The sequence below is a fragment of the Pelophylax lessonae genome, assembly GCF_965119305.1.
Source record: "Pelophylax lessonae genome assembly, chromosome: 13".
In the NCBI taxonomy this organism is placed as follows: domain Eukaryota; kingdom Metazoa; phylum Chordata; class Amphibia; order Anura; family Ranidae; genus Pelophylax; species Pelophylax lessonae.
Genome location: NC_138780.1, coordinates 138,051,324 through 138,068,153, shown reverse-complemented (window position 1 = coordinate 138,068,153; position 16,830 = coordinate 138,051,324).

The following is a 16,830-nucleotide window of genomic DNA, read 5'->3' as shown; positions in this document are numbered from 1 at the left end:
TACATGAAACAATGTTATTGTTTTACTCCAACTCTAGACATATATAAAAGATGCATATTAATGCAACTCTGTATTCATTAATACATTAATGCATCTTTTTTTAATACAAACAGTGTAAGTACCTGGATTTGACCTGGTGCAGTCCCTGTACAGCCGAGCTCAGATTAGGAGAGAAAGAAGCAACACAAAGAGCCAATCAGGTGTGCTGCAGTGCCCATGTACTAACAAGTATAAGTGCCGGTTCACACATATGCAATGCGGGAACCCTGCGAATCCACTGCGGGATTCCACATCGCACTCAACTCGCAGGCAGTTCACACTGCCATATGCGAATCACTGGGCGGTGTCAATTAGTGATCGACCGATATCGGTTTTTCGTTGCCGTTATCGATACCAATATTTTGGTCAATGCATCGGCCGATATTGGCCGATATTTTCGAACATTTAAAAATATTTTATTTTTTAAATTTTCTTTGACAGGTACTCTTGTGGAGGGATCTGGGGGTCTAAAAGACCCCAAACCCCTCCTCTGCACTTAAAAGCATTCAAAACTCTAAGTTTGGCTGTTTTGAATGCTGTCCTTTTTTTAATCTGGCGCCAGTACCGGGAAGTGCTGTTATGACATCCCTTCTGGGTTTTTGCATGGAGACCCGATCAGAGCCGAATACGGCTTTGATCGGGTCTTCGGCGGGCATGCAGGCTGGTTGCCTGGGTCTCCCGGTGGGACGAGAGACCCGGGGCAAGCCGCGGAAGATGGCGGGAGGGGGGGGGTCTCCTCCCGCTCCTTGTAATGACAACCAAGCAGCTTCTCAGCCACATCGGTTGTCATTACAAGACAGCCGACCGTCGGCTATGGACGCCGGTATCGGGGTGAGGCCTCTAGCAGCAGGCATCACTCTGGTACATGCACTTTCCCAAAATATCGGCAATATCGGTCACCTTGGTGGCCAATTTCGATATTTTGGGGAAAGTGCAGATCGGCTTTACCGATAATCGGTCGGTCCCTAGTGTCAATACAAAGTTAACAACACCCCCAGATCAGTTCGGCAGGAATCGGGTCAAACATTCATGCGATCTGATTCTGGTGCGGACCAAAATAAGGGTCCTGCGCAACTTTGGTCCGAATGCGATGAAAATTCAGCCATACAATCTGTATGGCTGAATTCGCAATGCACAGACATCGCATGTGATTTGCAGAGCAGTGTAATGCGAATCATATGCGATGTCTGACACTGCATATTTGTGAACTGGCACTTAATAGGAGAATAAAGTAGAATGACAGAAAGGTAAATTCAACAGTCTGCTGATTTTGCTTTTATTGTCATTTGTCCAGTTACAGGCGGCAGCAGACCTGTAAGTGTTACTTATGCGAAACAGAGAAATTTCAGCTCTTCTTGTTATGTATTTTATTTGTGCCGTGCTTATTTTCTCAGAAAACAGGTGCAAGAACTCAACCATGACAAACCAACCCCCCCGCCCCCCCCACACACACACGCACTCAAAAACCCCATTGAATATTGGGTGTGGTCAAATTTTCGCTAACAGTGGAAGGATCTTAGAGGGGTGTTAAATACCAGGAGAACAGTACATATGGGTTGTTGAGTTCAGGGGGGGGGGGGTGTTTGTTACACACAGAGTGCAGAGTTCAGGGGTTGCGCTACGTGCAGAATTTGGGGGTGTGCTGCATACAGAGTGCAAAGTTCAGGGGTGCACTACATGTAGAGTGCAATGTTCAGGGGTGCACTACACACAGAATGCAAAGTTCAGGGGTGCACTACACACAGAATGCAAAGTTCAGGGGTGCACTACACACAGAATGCAAAGTTCAGGGGTGCACTACACACAGAGTGCAAAGTTCAGGGGTGCACTACTCACAGAGTGCAAAGTTCAGGGGTGCACTACACACAGAGTGCAAAGTTCAGGGGTGCACTACACATAGAGTGCAAGGTTCAGGGATGCACTACACATAGAGTGCAAAGTTCAGGGTTTAGCCTTCTTCCACAACTATTTACCTCTGCATCCTCTATCCACATCTTACTTTCACTTCTCTTTAGCTCTAACCTCTGCATGCATTCCCCCTTCCACGGCCCCCATCTTCTTCCCTCCTCCTTAAAGCGGAGTTCCAGCCATTCACTCACCTGTCCAACGGTCCAGCGATGCGGCCGCCCAAAGCCTCGATCCTCTCCCTCGGCGCCGGCATCACTGCTGTGGGCACCCGGCTGTGATAGTTTACGGCTTCACAGCCAGGTACCCACTGCGCATGCGCTTCAGCTTAATACAGCAACACAAATAAGACATGTAGAAGTTAATGGAGCTTTTAAATCGGAGTTCCACCCAAAAGTGGAACTTCCGATTTAGGGAGTCCTGACCCCCTGACATGCCACATTTGGCATGTCATTTTTTTGGGGGGGGGACCGGGTACCTAGTTTTGACAGGTACCCGGTCCCCCCCCAAAAAAATGACATGCCAAATGTGGCATGTCAGGGGGTCAGGACTCCCTAAAGCGGAAGTTCCACTTTTGGGTGGAACTCCGATTTAAAAGCTCCATTAACTTCTACATGTCTTATTTGTGTTGCTGTATTAAGCTGAAGCTTATCCAGTGGGGGTGTCAGGATCTGCACTGCACCCCAGGAACCTGTATCTCTCCTGTCCCCATTCTGCGCTCAGTAGGAGCCCCTCAGGAGATGAGAGCTGCTGGAGTCGTTGGGAGACAAGCTGCCACTTGTGAACACAGAAGCCGGACTTTTGTGTTTACAAATGATAGTGGTGAGCAGGAAGCAGAGGGCCTGAGCCAGAGGTGGTGGAACTGAGTTCCACCAAGTTCCAGATGAAAAAAATCTCCATTTGTGTATTCAGCTATTTGCTTGGAGTTCGGCTTTATATGGTAAATGTTCCTTTTCATGCAGCATAAAGGTATGGATGGGCTTCCATGATATCACTTACTGTAGTGGAACATCTCTATTGTTTATTTTTTGCATGCCAGGCAATCCACAGCAGGAATAACTTGCTTAAATACTTTTATATCATTATAAAGGCTCATGCTGGGAGATTGAAGCTGACAAAGGCTAATAAGACATTGATCTATGGAAACCTGGAATTCATTAAACATCCACCAGAGTACCAGCCTGTAATACCCCTTCATTACCAATCTGTTTTCCAATTTATTCTTATAGCGGGACTCCTCCACTCTCAAAATACACTGATCAGCACTGCAGCCAACTGCTTGAAGGCACTCAAACAAAAATATTCCAATAATCCTATTTGAGATTCGATCAACTCTTCTTAAAAGGGAACAGCCATAGATGGAGCGATCTATGGCTAGCATTAGTTTACAAGTGGGAATAAAATATATCCTCTGGGTCAGTAAGTGTGGTATGCTTCCTTATTTGGCTATCCTAGTGATCATTTGGTACAGAGTCAATCGGATCATCTCTGTACAGTGTGTATATAAACAGTGTTTGATGGGCACACCGGTTGCCCAATGGCTATTTCTGCAGTGATGTTTATAAACCTTGCTGCAGAGTAAAACATCCAGCACATCATTGTTTAAAAAACGTATGATGGCACTAAAATGATTAAGAGACGCTGTCACCTGACCATTTAATTCAACAAAAATCTTACCATAAGATTACATGTGTCTTTAATGTATTTTAAAAATAATAAGTAATAACCGCGCTAGTGGAATTGGAACAGAGCTGCAACTTCAAGTGTGACCACACCCCAGTGAAATGTATATATAATTAAGTCGCGCTAGTCATTGATATGAACCAAATTAAAGTCCATATAAAAGTCCAGTGTAAATAAATTACATTGGACTTTTATATGGACTTTAATGTATTTTAGGCTTGTTATTTACCTGTAAAAGTCTCTCTTGTGTAGACACCTGAAAGTCCTGGGACCACTGCTGGGTACTACCATCTTGAATATGATGTCAACAGCAGATTCAGAGCTGTCACTCAAGTAACACAGTATAGAATATTGACCTATTGCTCCTCCCCCCAGCATCTACAGAAACGGTTATGCAGGGAGATGAAGGGAGGGATGAAGGAGCTAGGCCAGCATGGGCAATTCACGACCAGAAGAGGAGAGGGCTATGATGTGCAATGGAGGGACTGTGCTGAGAGACTGAATCCCCTGGAGTAGTTACACCTTCAAGCAAATTCAAAGGCTCATTGAAAATAAATAAAATATGTAGGAAAAGAAAAAACACTGCCAGTAAGCAAGTACTTAATATTTTTGTGCTTTTACTTACAATTTTTAAAGTTGGTGACAGGGTCTCTCTAACTGCTTAAGGACCGCTCCACATACATAAACTGTGGCATGGAGGCCCTTTAATGCAAAATCATGTACCTGTACGTGATTTTTTCTTCCGTGTCTGGGGCGTGCACACGTGTGTTGCCGGCGACCGGCTCTAACTGTGATTGGACACAGCGGGAGCCAATCAGCAGAGCCAGTGGACCCGATGTCCACTGTGACCCGCTGATCATTCCCAAGGCAGACAGAATGGTGGTCTGCCTATGTAAACAAAGGCAGATCACCGTTCTGCGACAGGAGAAGACAGAGATCTTGTGTTTCTGCTAAGCAGGAACACTGATATATGTCTTCTTACAGTACAAGCACCCCCCACACAGTTAGAAAGCACTCCCTAGGGACACATTTAACCCTTTGATTGCCCCTTGATCATAACCCCTTCTCTGCCAGCGTCATTAGTACAATGCCAGTGCATTTTTTTTTAGCACCGATCACTCTATTAGTGTTACTGGTCCTTAAAAAAGTGACAAAAGTGTCACTTAGTGTCTGATTCGTCTGTCGCAGTCCCGCTATAAGTCGTTGATCGCTGCCATTACTATTAAAAAAACAAGCAATAAAAATTCCATAAAAATATCCCATAGATTGTAGACGCTATAACTTTTGCGCAAACCGATTTAATATGCGCTTATTGGGATTTTCTTAACCAAAAATATGTAGCGGAATACATATTGGCCTAAATTTATGAAGAAATTCGATTTTTTACATTTTTTTAATTGGATGTGTTTTATAGCAGAAAGTATAACATTTTTTTTTTTTTTCCAGAATTGTCGCTCTTTTTTTCTTTATAGTTCAAAAAATAAAAACTGCAGAGGTGATTAAATACCACCAAAAGAAAACTCTATTTGTGGGGAAAAAAAGGAAATCAAAAATGTTATTTGGGTACAGCGTTGCATGACTGGGCAATTGTCAGTTAAAGCAACTTTGTGCCGTAATTACAAAAAATGGCATGGTCAAGAAGGAGGTAAAACCTTCCAGAGCTAAAGTGGTTAAAGCTTTGCTCATTCAACATCATGGCATAGTTGTAGTTTTGTCAGTCTTCATTGTTTACAGGAAAACTCCACTGTTATGAAATATAATCATTTCATTTTATTCTGCAGTCATTTGTGGTCTTCCAAACCAAACATGGCAAGAATACTCCGTTCTCTAATGGAACACCCCGGAATTCCCTTGACCAGCTTGAAGCATTTCCCAGTCCGCACAGCGCTTGAACTCAAATTTCAGGCATCTGTTTTAATTGGCACTGGTGATTGCACAAGACTTCATTACCTCTTTGTACATTTTTTTTTCTGAATCTGTGTAAGCTGAATAAACACAATAATGCAACTGAGTGCCGGTTCACACATATGTGATGTCAGACATCGCATGTGATTCGGAGCGCACTGCTCTGCAAATCACATGCAATGTCTGTGTGATGCAAATTCAGCCATACACATTGTATGGCTGAATTTGCATCGCATTCGGACCAAAGTCACATAGGACCTTTTTTTTGGTCCGCACCAGAATCGGATTGGATGTCACACCTATGCGATCCAATTCTTATTCAAACTGACAGTTCGCAGTTCGATATGCAAACTAATCTGGGGTGTCATTAACTTTGTGTTGTCACTCCCAGCAGTTCCCATATGGCAGTGTGAACTGCCATATGGGATGTGGGGGGTGGGGGTGTGGGGCGGGGGCAGCATGCAGAGAAATCAATGTCCTCCTTTTTCCTCCTGTAGCTGCAGGAGGAAAATGGAGGCGATTGGTTGGTTCATCTGTATACTGCCCCCGCCACTCCTCCTATCAAGGTCACTTGTGTTCTGCTGTCTCTGGGCCCCTGTGTGCTCCCCCCTCCCCACTGTGCTCCCTTCCCTCTCCTGCCGGCTGCTGCAGGGGATGTGTCACAATAGAGAACCAGGAGGGGGTCTGTAAATATGTAATTTACCAGCTCCTTCCTTTTCTGAATGGACAGTAATAGTCAGTGACATTGTAAAAAAATCAAATAAAATGATAAAAAATAATACAATTAAAATACTAAAAAAAAAAAAAAAATTGCTTACACCAGTGGGTGAACTTCCAGGATCGCAAAGATCACACTTGCAACCGTCCCTGGCATTCCACCACTGTCGGGAGGCCCCAAGATGGCAGGAAGGGAGCTCACTGCAGAACTTGTTAAAGGGTCCCGCTGCTGGACTGTAATAAAGGGCCCCACAACGAGAGTAATGGGCCCCAGGATCAGTGGGAAGAGCCCCAGCCTTAAAGGGAAGGGCCCCGGCCAGGGGGGGCCCTTCATGGTTTCTTGCACCGGGGCCCTAAAGGTTCCTTTTTTTTTCCCTGAATGTTCTAGTTACGCCTCTGATTTCCAGAATACAGTAAAAAATAACTGTCACATGTGCTCAACCAAACTGTCCAATGATCAAATAGCTGATGCCATAACTGATCACATGGGCAGCTCCATGGCACCTTTGATGTGCAATCCTAGTCTTTTAACCTTTTGTGCCATTGATAAAATTGAACCCCACTAGAGAGGAGGCAACCTCAAAAAAGCTGTATCACAAAATGAGACCCAGTGGATCCATCGTTTGGAGACTTTAAAACCTAAAGGTCTTAATGTCGATTTAGACCAAAATTGCTTTTTATCTAATTGGTAAAGAATATCCACAATATTGTCTCCTTTATATAGTTTTTATTAATACAGTTTAGTTCTTATATATACATCCCCTATTGTGTAAAAATAAATTCTCCCTCTTTGTATTTTAATATATTTATTCAACATATATTTATTCTAAACCCACATCCTCTGCAAATAAATCTCTACAATACCTTTTAAATAGATACATTAATTTCCTACCTTTTAAATTTTTAAATTTTAAATACAAATATAGAATATTAATAATTTAATACATATATATAGGAATCTCTCTTTTTATAAAAATATCCCATATAATATTTTATACCAATATCCATATAGTATCTATTGACTGATGAACTTTACCCTGTAATAAATATTTATATATTTTATATAATCTTATTTTTAATACCGATTGCTGGCATAATCACCACTTTGCTAGTAACCTTATTGTCATATAGCAGTAATTTTATTCTATTTTTTGTTTAATTTTAAAATGAGACACGATTTGTCCATATGTATTTTGGTGTGTTTAATAAAGTTATAAGGCCGGTTGTAAACAGGAAGCAATGCCCGGACGTAATAACCGTCAAATAATTATTAACATATTTTTTAATAAATCTTTCCCTTTTAATGGGATCATAATATATGATTTAATATGAAGTGCCAAATTCCGAAAGGTTTTGAGCAATTTATAGTAGATAAAATGCTAAATATGGATATGACGAGTGGTATGGCAACAATATAAATAGAGTCCGTAAACAGGAAGTGATGTCTTTGAAAACGCCGTGGAGGATGGCGAAATGCGTTGACGTAATTTACGGTTACGGACGAGACGGAACGTCACTTCCGGTCAGACACTTCCTGGTCGTGGAACGCACGCCAAGCGCTGCCTACACGAGGCAATTTGTATATGCGCTTACACTAATTTATGTTTGTAAGTATGTTTTTGGCTTGTGAAGCAAATAAATAGTTTAAACATACTTCACTATGTATGGCCTTTCTATATTTTAACGGTGGATATGGAGGCGGATCTACACCTACCCTTATCCAAGGTTATATGGAGAAACACCTTTGAGATCCTGGCAAAGAGGGCTTATGTGCAATATAATTTCAAGGCTCAAAAATTCTGGCAATTTGGTGAGTGGGGAACCGAGAGGGGTCACCTATCACTTTGAAGCACTTTGTATAACCTTCAGCACCTGAGCACCTTATTTGGATCACGATTAAGGACTTTATTATTCATAATATTTATTCACATTTTAGTTTGCTCTGATGAATTGATTATATTTATTTCACTTGATGTATATTATCACTAATGCTAGCGCTGCTTAATTTTGGTTTTTAATATATTAAAATGGAATGCAATCCCAGTGCTTATACATATAATCAATCAAAGAGTGCAATCTAAATTACAGTCCATAAAAAAAGGATTACAGTCCCGTTAGCCAATCAGTGTCCACATCAAGTGCTTCTGAATCCTTGCTGGTGCTCCAGCAGCAGGCAAAGTGTCACCACAAAGTGCTCCCCCCAGAAATATTCTCACCTGATGTAGTGTGACCTTACAATTAGGTTTGGTCAAAATAAGCCTTTTAGCCTCTTCTGGGCTCCCTGGGGTGTCTGTGTGGCTTGTGTGTTCCGACGGAGACATTAAATGGAGTTTTAAGTTGATTTAGCCTGCTGCGCTGGATGCCCCAGGGAAATCTGACTACCTTATTCATCTGTGTGTTTTAAAAAAGAGTTAAGTGTGCAGTGTTAAGAGTTGCAGCAGCACAAGCAGTTACAAGGAGCTACCTCAGTCAGTGAAGGGCTGGAGCGAGCTGTTCACTGGACTTTTGAGCTGAACAGAGTGTCAGGAGTCAAATGTCCTATAGTCCTGGATCTTCTGAGTTAACCTGAGTATTAAAGTCGAAGTTCCAGCACAGTTCAGCAGAACAGTATTTTCAAGCTCCAGGGAGCATTGGCTGGCATTCAGCTTGTGTCAAGACAGTGCTAACAGGCATTTTTCTGTACAGTGTCCCAGTTGAACCTAGTTGAGCCAGAGGAGTATCCCACTCATTCCCTTCTCCCATTCTCATTACAAAATAAACAAAACAAACCAAAGATGCCGGAATGGTCATTGTCTCAGCTCTCACTCTTGGGTTTTCAACTTAAATGTGTTGGAAGTGTTACCAGTAACAATGGCAGAACCACACCAGGCCCAATGCCTGGAAATATTGCTACATATGGGATTACATGCTAACAATAGTTTACAAAGCCATCCACAACTCTGCCCCTAGCTACATCACTAACCTGATCTCAAAATATCAACCAAGCCGCTCTCTTCGGTCCTCCCAAGACCTCCTGCTCTCTAGCTCCCTTGTCACCTCTTCCCATGCGCGCCTCCAGGATTTCTCCAGAGCGTCTCCCATTCTTTGGAACTCTCTACCTCAATCTGTCAGACTGTCCCCTAATCTATCCATCTTTAGACGATCCCTGAAAACCCTTCTCTTTAAAGAAGCCTACCCGGCTACTAACTAATAACACTGTTTCACTTGCTCCATCAGCTCATCCCCCACAGCTATTGCCTTTTGTATCAATTGACCCTCCCTTTTAGATTGTAAGCTCTAACGAGCAGGGCCCTCTGATTCCTTTTGTTCCAAATTGTATTGTAACTGTAATGTCTGCCTTCATTTTGTTAAGCGCTGCGCAAACTGTTGGCGCTATATAAATCCTGTATAATAATAATAATACATCATGAGGAGGTAGCAGAGCGGAAGCTTGGAGTGCGCTTCTTGTAGCCCAGGAGAGGCTAAAAGCCTTATTTTGACCAAACATAAGTGTAAAGTTTCACTACATTAGGTGAGAATATTCCTGGAGGGGGGAGCACTTTGCGGTGACACTTTGGGGTTGATTTATTAAAACTGGAGAGTGCAAAATCTGGTGCAGCTGTGCATGGTAGCCAATCAGCTTCTAACTTCAGCTTGCTCAATTAAGCTTTGACAAAAAGCCTGGAAGCTGATTGGTTTCCATGCAGAGCTGCACCAGATTTTGCACTCTCCAGTTTTAGTAAATCAATCCTTTTGCCTGCTACTCGAGCACCAGCAAGGATTCAGAAGCACTTGATGTGGACACTGATTGGCCAATGGGACTTTATTACTTTCTTAATGGACTGTAACTTGGATTGCATTCTTTGATTGAATATATGTATAAGCACTGGGATTCCATGTCATTTTCATATATGATTATGTTATGTTTTAAGCACGATTAGAGGTATATTTTATTTAACACCATATTTTTGATTTGATATCATCATTCGTTTTATTAATCATTTAGAGCACTATAGCACGTCAGGATTAATTAAATAATTTTTGTCACATTGGTTGTGCTATCACACCAAACTGTCAAACCTTCCAATGGCTGGTGTCATAACTGATCACATGTGCAGTATCATGGCAGGTGAAGATTAAACAGAGGCCGAGATGGCAGCTTCTTTGGCTGGAAACGATAGGAGGGTTTAGTTCCACTTTAAAGTGGAACTAAACCCTCTTACCATTTTCAGGCAAGGAAGCTGCCATCTTAGCCTCTGTTTGATCTTCAACTGCCATGATGTTGCACATGCGATCAGTAATGACACCAGCCATTTGATGGTTTGACAGTTCCGTGCCTTGGTACAGACCTGCAGCTGGAGAAATAGTATGCAGGTGCCAGAGCATTGTACCCATTATCCACTTATCATGGTTGCAATGCTTTGCAGGCTCTAATGCAAAAAATAATTTTTGCGGTTACAAAAATGTGCATTTCATTATTTTTTTCTTAGGAGCTTGTAAAGTATTGTAAGGCTCCTACAGACCCTCAGTACACTGTCTGCCTGTTCCTCTCCTATGGGCAGGCAGGCGCTGAAGTCCAGGAAGATTAATGAACTGCGAAATTACTCACCAGTGCCCTCACAGTTAATTGAGATTTAGAAGCCATCTGCCACAATGTCACTCTGTACTTGTAGTTGATGTATTCTCAGAACTCTGTATGGGTGGAGCCCTGCATGGCAACATTGTATTTTAATTGTGACAGTGAGTGCAGGGAGAGGATCCCCGGCCTGCTGTCACAATGGAAGATCGGGTGGGGGTGTCGGCAGGTGCTGTAGTAACATGTTACATGTTACATTCTGACTATGGGTGTAACATGTAGCATGTTACTAATGGTGAACTTATCCTTTAAAGTGGAACTAAACTCTCTCAATCAACATTAACTGTTTTTATCCTTATGGTGCTAGCTTTAGTAATTAGATAAGAAGGTATGTTATATTTACTTGTTCTAACCTTTTTTTTTTTTTTCTTTTCTTAAGTTACTTTCTTCCTGGTTTCTGGTCTAGGCCAAAATGAAGCCATACATCCCAGGAGTCTTCATGGGCATTTTTTTTCTCTTTTATCTAGAGGAGGGTTTTCTCAGCTAAGCGCACCTTCCTACCTATGTGCCTGATCTAAGGCCCGATGGATTCCAGGAACTAAATGCTACATGAATCATCTGCCCTTAAGACCAGTTCACACCAGATGCAGCCCAGCGCGCATTTTTTCTGCATAAAAAATGCATGGACAGGAGGTTACAATTGTTCTAATGGCATAGTGTACACCAGTGCAGTATGTTCCAGTGAATTTTTTCTCCACTGAACTGTACTGGAACGCAGCAAAATGCATCAAAAATGCACTGGAACATGTCTATACACATCCGAAATGCACTAGAATGCATTACAGCAAAAAAAAAAAAGATAAAAAGAAAAAAAGAAAAAGTATAACCCAGGAAACCTTGGAAAAAAGAAAAAACTAGAGTGGAAAAAGTGCACACATTAAAAATGCATCAGAAATGCACACGCAGAAATGCATCCAGAGTATGTTTTTGGGGTGAGAGCTGCAAGCAAAAATGCATCTGGAATGCATTTTTGTGGTGTGAACATTTAAGATGGCTGGGGGGGGGGGGGGGGGGGAGGGGTTCTTCAAAGTGATTTCTCAACATAAGTCCTCTTTCACACAGGCGATCCGATCCACCTGTCAGTTTTTCAGGCGGACCTGATCGGCTGCTCCATGCATCCCTATGTGGCAGCGGATGTCAGCGGAGACATCTCAGCTGACACCCGCTGCTATCCGATTCCGATCCTGTCTGTGAAATCCGGACAGATGGAAACCCTATTTTCCATCCGTCTGGAGGATCGGATCGGAAGGGATTGGATGAGAACGGACAGGTGGTCCGTTCTCATCCGATCCCCCATAGAGGAGAGCGGGGATCTGACAGCTCCATCTCTGCACACAGAGCAGAGACGGATCTGTCATCCGCCTGCTCATCGGGGATCGGCGAATCGATCCCCGCTGAGCAGAACGGACTTCGTCGGGCGGTGCGCCAGTGTGAAAGGGTCCTAAGAAAGCATAGAGACATGGATGGATGAGTGAGGTTTGCTTTGAATATTAAAAAAATGAATTAAATAGTGTTTTCAGTTTGTGGTGCAATTTTATACAGTTTAACACCACTTTAACCAATATCGGTGCATTTATTTATTTATTTTTTTAATATTAGTATATTATTATTATTTTTTTTTTTTTTTGCAAAAGGTGGAGTAAGCCTTTAAACCGAGTTATTTACAATATCTAAAATATGAAAGTCAGTAAAATCTTTTTAATGTGTGTGAAATGAAAATTGCACATCAAACTTTTAAATCTAGCAATTTAGTACGCAGCTCAGACTACATAACACTAGAGGTATGATGAAGACGGAGAGAACAAAGACACCGCGTGTTTAAAGGCAGAAATGTTCAAGGTAAAAAGAATCTATAATATGGGTTTACTGCGTGGCTAGATTAAAAACAAAAATATCAATATCATTTTGATAGCGACAACACAGAGAATATTTATAAGTTCTTTTTTTTTTTCTTCACTGTTTTCAAAGGATTGCTAAATACCAGATCTATGGAGTAGTTAACTATTCCTCATCCATTTTAACTAGCCTCTGTCTCTTTACTCCATAAAGATTCTGGTTGCCATGGAGATGCGTGCAGTTCCCAATTCCATTTTACAATACGTATGGGTCTTGCTAGAACCTGTGGAGGCTTTGAGTGAAATAAAGCTTACCTTTTGGTAAAAAAGAAAGCAGATTAAAAAAAAAAAATGGGTGCTATGCTTTGTTTACTGGAAGTTTAACCCCTCCCGACAGCTCTTTAACCACTTCTGGATTGGAAGGTTTTACCCCCTTAATGACCAGGCCATTTTTTGTGATTCGGCACTGCGTTATTTTAACTGACAATTGCGCGGTCGTGTGACACTGTACCTAAATAAAATGTATGTCCTTTTTTCCCCCACAAATAGAGGTTTCTTTTGGTGGTATTTGATCACCTTTGCGATTTAAAGTTTTTGCGCTATAAACAAAAAAAGAGCGACAATTCTGAAAACAAAAAACAATATTTTTCACTTTCTGCTATATGACATTCCCAATAAGAAAAAAAAAAAAATCAGCATTTTAGGTCAATTTGTATTCTGCCACATATTTTTGGTAAAATAAAAACCCAATAAGTGTATATTGATTGTTTTGCACAAAAGTTATCGTATCTACAAACTAGGTAAAAGATTTATGTCATTTTTATTTATTTTTTTACTAGTAATGGCGGCGATCAGCGTTTTTTTTTTTAGCGGAGCTGCAAAATTTGGGACTCCTTGGGACTCGGCCTCATCACTAAAAACCAATCACAGCAGGCCCTTTACCACATGATCAACTGTCAGCTGATCACAGAAGTAAACAGAAGCTGGTTATCAGCTTTTTATACCCTCACCCTGTCAGGCTTCTGTTACAGGGCCATCGGTCCCCTTAGTGCTCTCCAGTGCTGCCTATCAGTGCTGCCTACCAGTACCTATCAGTGCCCATCAGTGCCACCTATCAGTGCCACCTATCAGTGCCTGTCAGTGTCGCCTATCAGTTCCACCTCTCCATGCCCATCATTGCCCATCAGTGCCACCTATCAGTGCCCATCAGTGCCACCAATCCGTGCCTCCTCATAAGTGCCTCCTGATCAGTGCCGCCTCATCAATGTCCATCAGTGCCACCTATCTGTGGCCATCAGTGCCCATCAGTGCAGCCTATCAGTGCCCATCAGTGCTCATCAGTGCCCATCAGTGAAGGAGGAAAATGACCTGTCTGCAAACTTTTATAACAACATATTAAAAATGATTTGGTTTTTTTTTCAAAATTTTCGGTCTTTTTTTGTTTGTTTAGCAAAAAATAAAAAAACACAGTGGTGATTAATTACCACTAAGGGCTCTTTCACACGGTCCGCCTCCGTAGGCGGATCTGTGTTGCTCAGCGGGGATCGATCCGCGATCCCCGCTGAGCCGGCGGATGACAGCTCCGTCTCCGCTTGCAGAGCGGAGAGGGAGGTGTCTCAGCCCCAGCTGCCCTCTATGGGGGATCGGATGAGAGCGGACCGCTTGTCCGCTCTCATCAGATCCGATCCGATCCGATTACTGAACAGATGGAAAAATAGGGTTTCCATCCGTCCAGATTTCAAGCACAGGATCGGATGCGGATAGGAGTGGGTGTCAGCGGAGGTGTCTCCGCTGACACCCGCTGCCCCATAGAGCTGCATGGAGGATCCGATCAGATCCGCCTAAAAAACTGACAGGCGGATCTGATCGAATCGCCCGTGTGAAAGAGCCCTAAGAGAAAGCTTTATTTGTTGGGAAAAAAATGATAAAAATTTCAAATGGGTACAGTGTTGCATGTTCGCTCAATTGTCATTCAAATTTGACGGCGCTAAAAGCTGAAAATTGGCCCGGTCAGGAAGGGGGTATAAGTGCCCAGTAAGCAAGTGGTTAAATTCAGGCTGTAGATGTACAAAAAAAATGAAAACAGAGGATGTCCCACAAGATCTCTTGGCTGACAGTAACTAGTACTCTTTCGGGAGGTTAAAAGCTACTACTCTTCAGCACTGGGGACGTGTACTCACATAGCCACTGAAACTTTGGTTGCTTCCTGCCAATATCCACCAGTCTCTTCCTAGTGAGGGGAGATGTAGATCCCATAGAACAGCTGAACTCTTTTCCACCAACTCTCTCCAGTGAGCTTCTCCAGACCCTACTTAATCCCTGGGCTCAAACTTGCAAATAGGCCCTCCAGCTAAGCCTAGCATGGACCTCAGTGTCTTCCTGATGGCTTCCTCTTAAAACCTGCAACGGGGCAGAGCCCCTGCACAGGGTTCTGCCCCAGCAGGACTGGCAGGACTGGACCCAGGAACACTGGACTTCAAACTATTTATGGGCTCTCTCTCAAGTTACTGGACACACTTACTCAGGAAAAGGCTAGAGTCCCTTAAATATTTAAGCTGCATGCCCTGTTCTTTCTCCACTATGCTTCTAGAATCCTATAGAAGACAGGGGGAAGTAACAGAGCAACAACCCGTGAAACACTGAGCAGCCCTAAATAATCAACCCCTGCTCCTCAGGTTACAAACAAAATTTATTTAGCAGCCTACTGTACACTAGGAGGGTGCTACACATGTCCATTCCCTTTTTTGCTGCATTTATGGACCCATATTAGATCAATGGGCAGCTGAATGTAGATGGAACCAAGTCTGTTTACAGCCAGCTGCCCGTAGGTCTAACATTGGATTACTTTTGTTCCTTTACATTTAGATCCGAAAGAAATGGAAAGGATGAAGACCTTTTCCTAGGCTTTTTTGGACCTGAACAGATTCGGAGGCAGCTGGATGTAAACTGGTGCAAGCCGGTTTACATCTAGCAGCCTATAGACTAACATGGAGCTTCTGATCAGTTCTGTCTGAAAAACTGACAAGCGAACCTGATCAGACAGCCCGTGTTAAAGAGGCCAACGGGTGATGTGAATTAGTCTGACACATTGCGCTAATCTTAACAGAAAACCACAAATTGAGCTAATGCATGAAAAGTGTGCTACTGTATAGGTTCAAAGATTAATGAGATTCAGAGGGATTCACCGCCTGCTGAACATAGAACTCTCCTTCCAGGCCACCATCAGGGGGGGACAGCCCATACACATGTAGGGGGCCCGGGCATTCCAAGGGGCCCGGCCACCCAGGCCCCAACCAATGAGACCAAGTTGTTGCTGCTGTAGTAACTAGCAATTGCTAAAACAGGGTGGCTGCAGAGTGAGCTGATGCAGCTGAAGGAATGTCTCTTTGCTGGATTGCGCTGTCTCTTTGCTGTATATTTGAGGCCGTCTCTTTGCTGGATTGGGATGTCTTTTTGCTGAATATATGAAGCTGTCCCTTTACTGGATTGGGATGTCTCTTTGCTGAATATATGAATATATGGGGCTGTCTCTTTGCTGGATTGGATTCCTTTTCATATATTAAGTTTTAAGAGTGTTAAAATAGAAGTGGGTGCACTGAAGGACTCGGTGGGATGGCCAGTGGGCGGATTTGGTGGGATGACCGGAGGAAGGACCCTGTGGAATGTTGGTGGCCTAAAGCTGTGTAAGTGGCCCCAAAATTTCTGATCGCTGCCCTGTCTCCTTCTGTTACAAAATCCTGGGGGGGGGGGGGGCTGGTTTGGGCGTGACCCGCATGGGGCGAGAAACAAAAAAAAACTAAAAAAACCCATTAAAATCAAGACAATCGTAGATTGTATTTTTGGTATATATATATATATATATATATATATATATATATAAAAGTGACATGTACAATCACTGTATGCTGTGAACATTTGGGCGAGTGTCTTTTATATATAAATAATATGCAAGTTCTGGTGGAAATGCAGGACTGCAATATGAACAGATGGACAGGAAACAGGGCTGTCAGTGATTAGATTGAAACTATTTTGATGTTAAAGTGGAACTACACCGCATCTGACCGCTACAAACCAAAAACGCATTTGAATTATTTTTTATTATTCAAAGCAAACTCACCGATCCAATCCTTG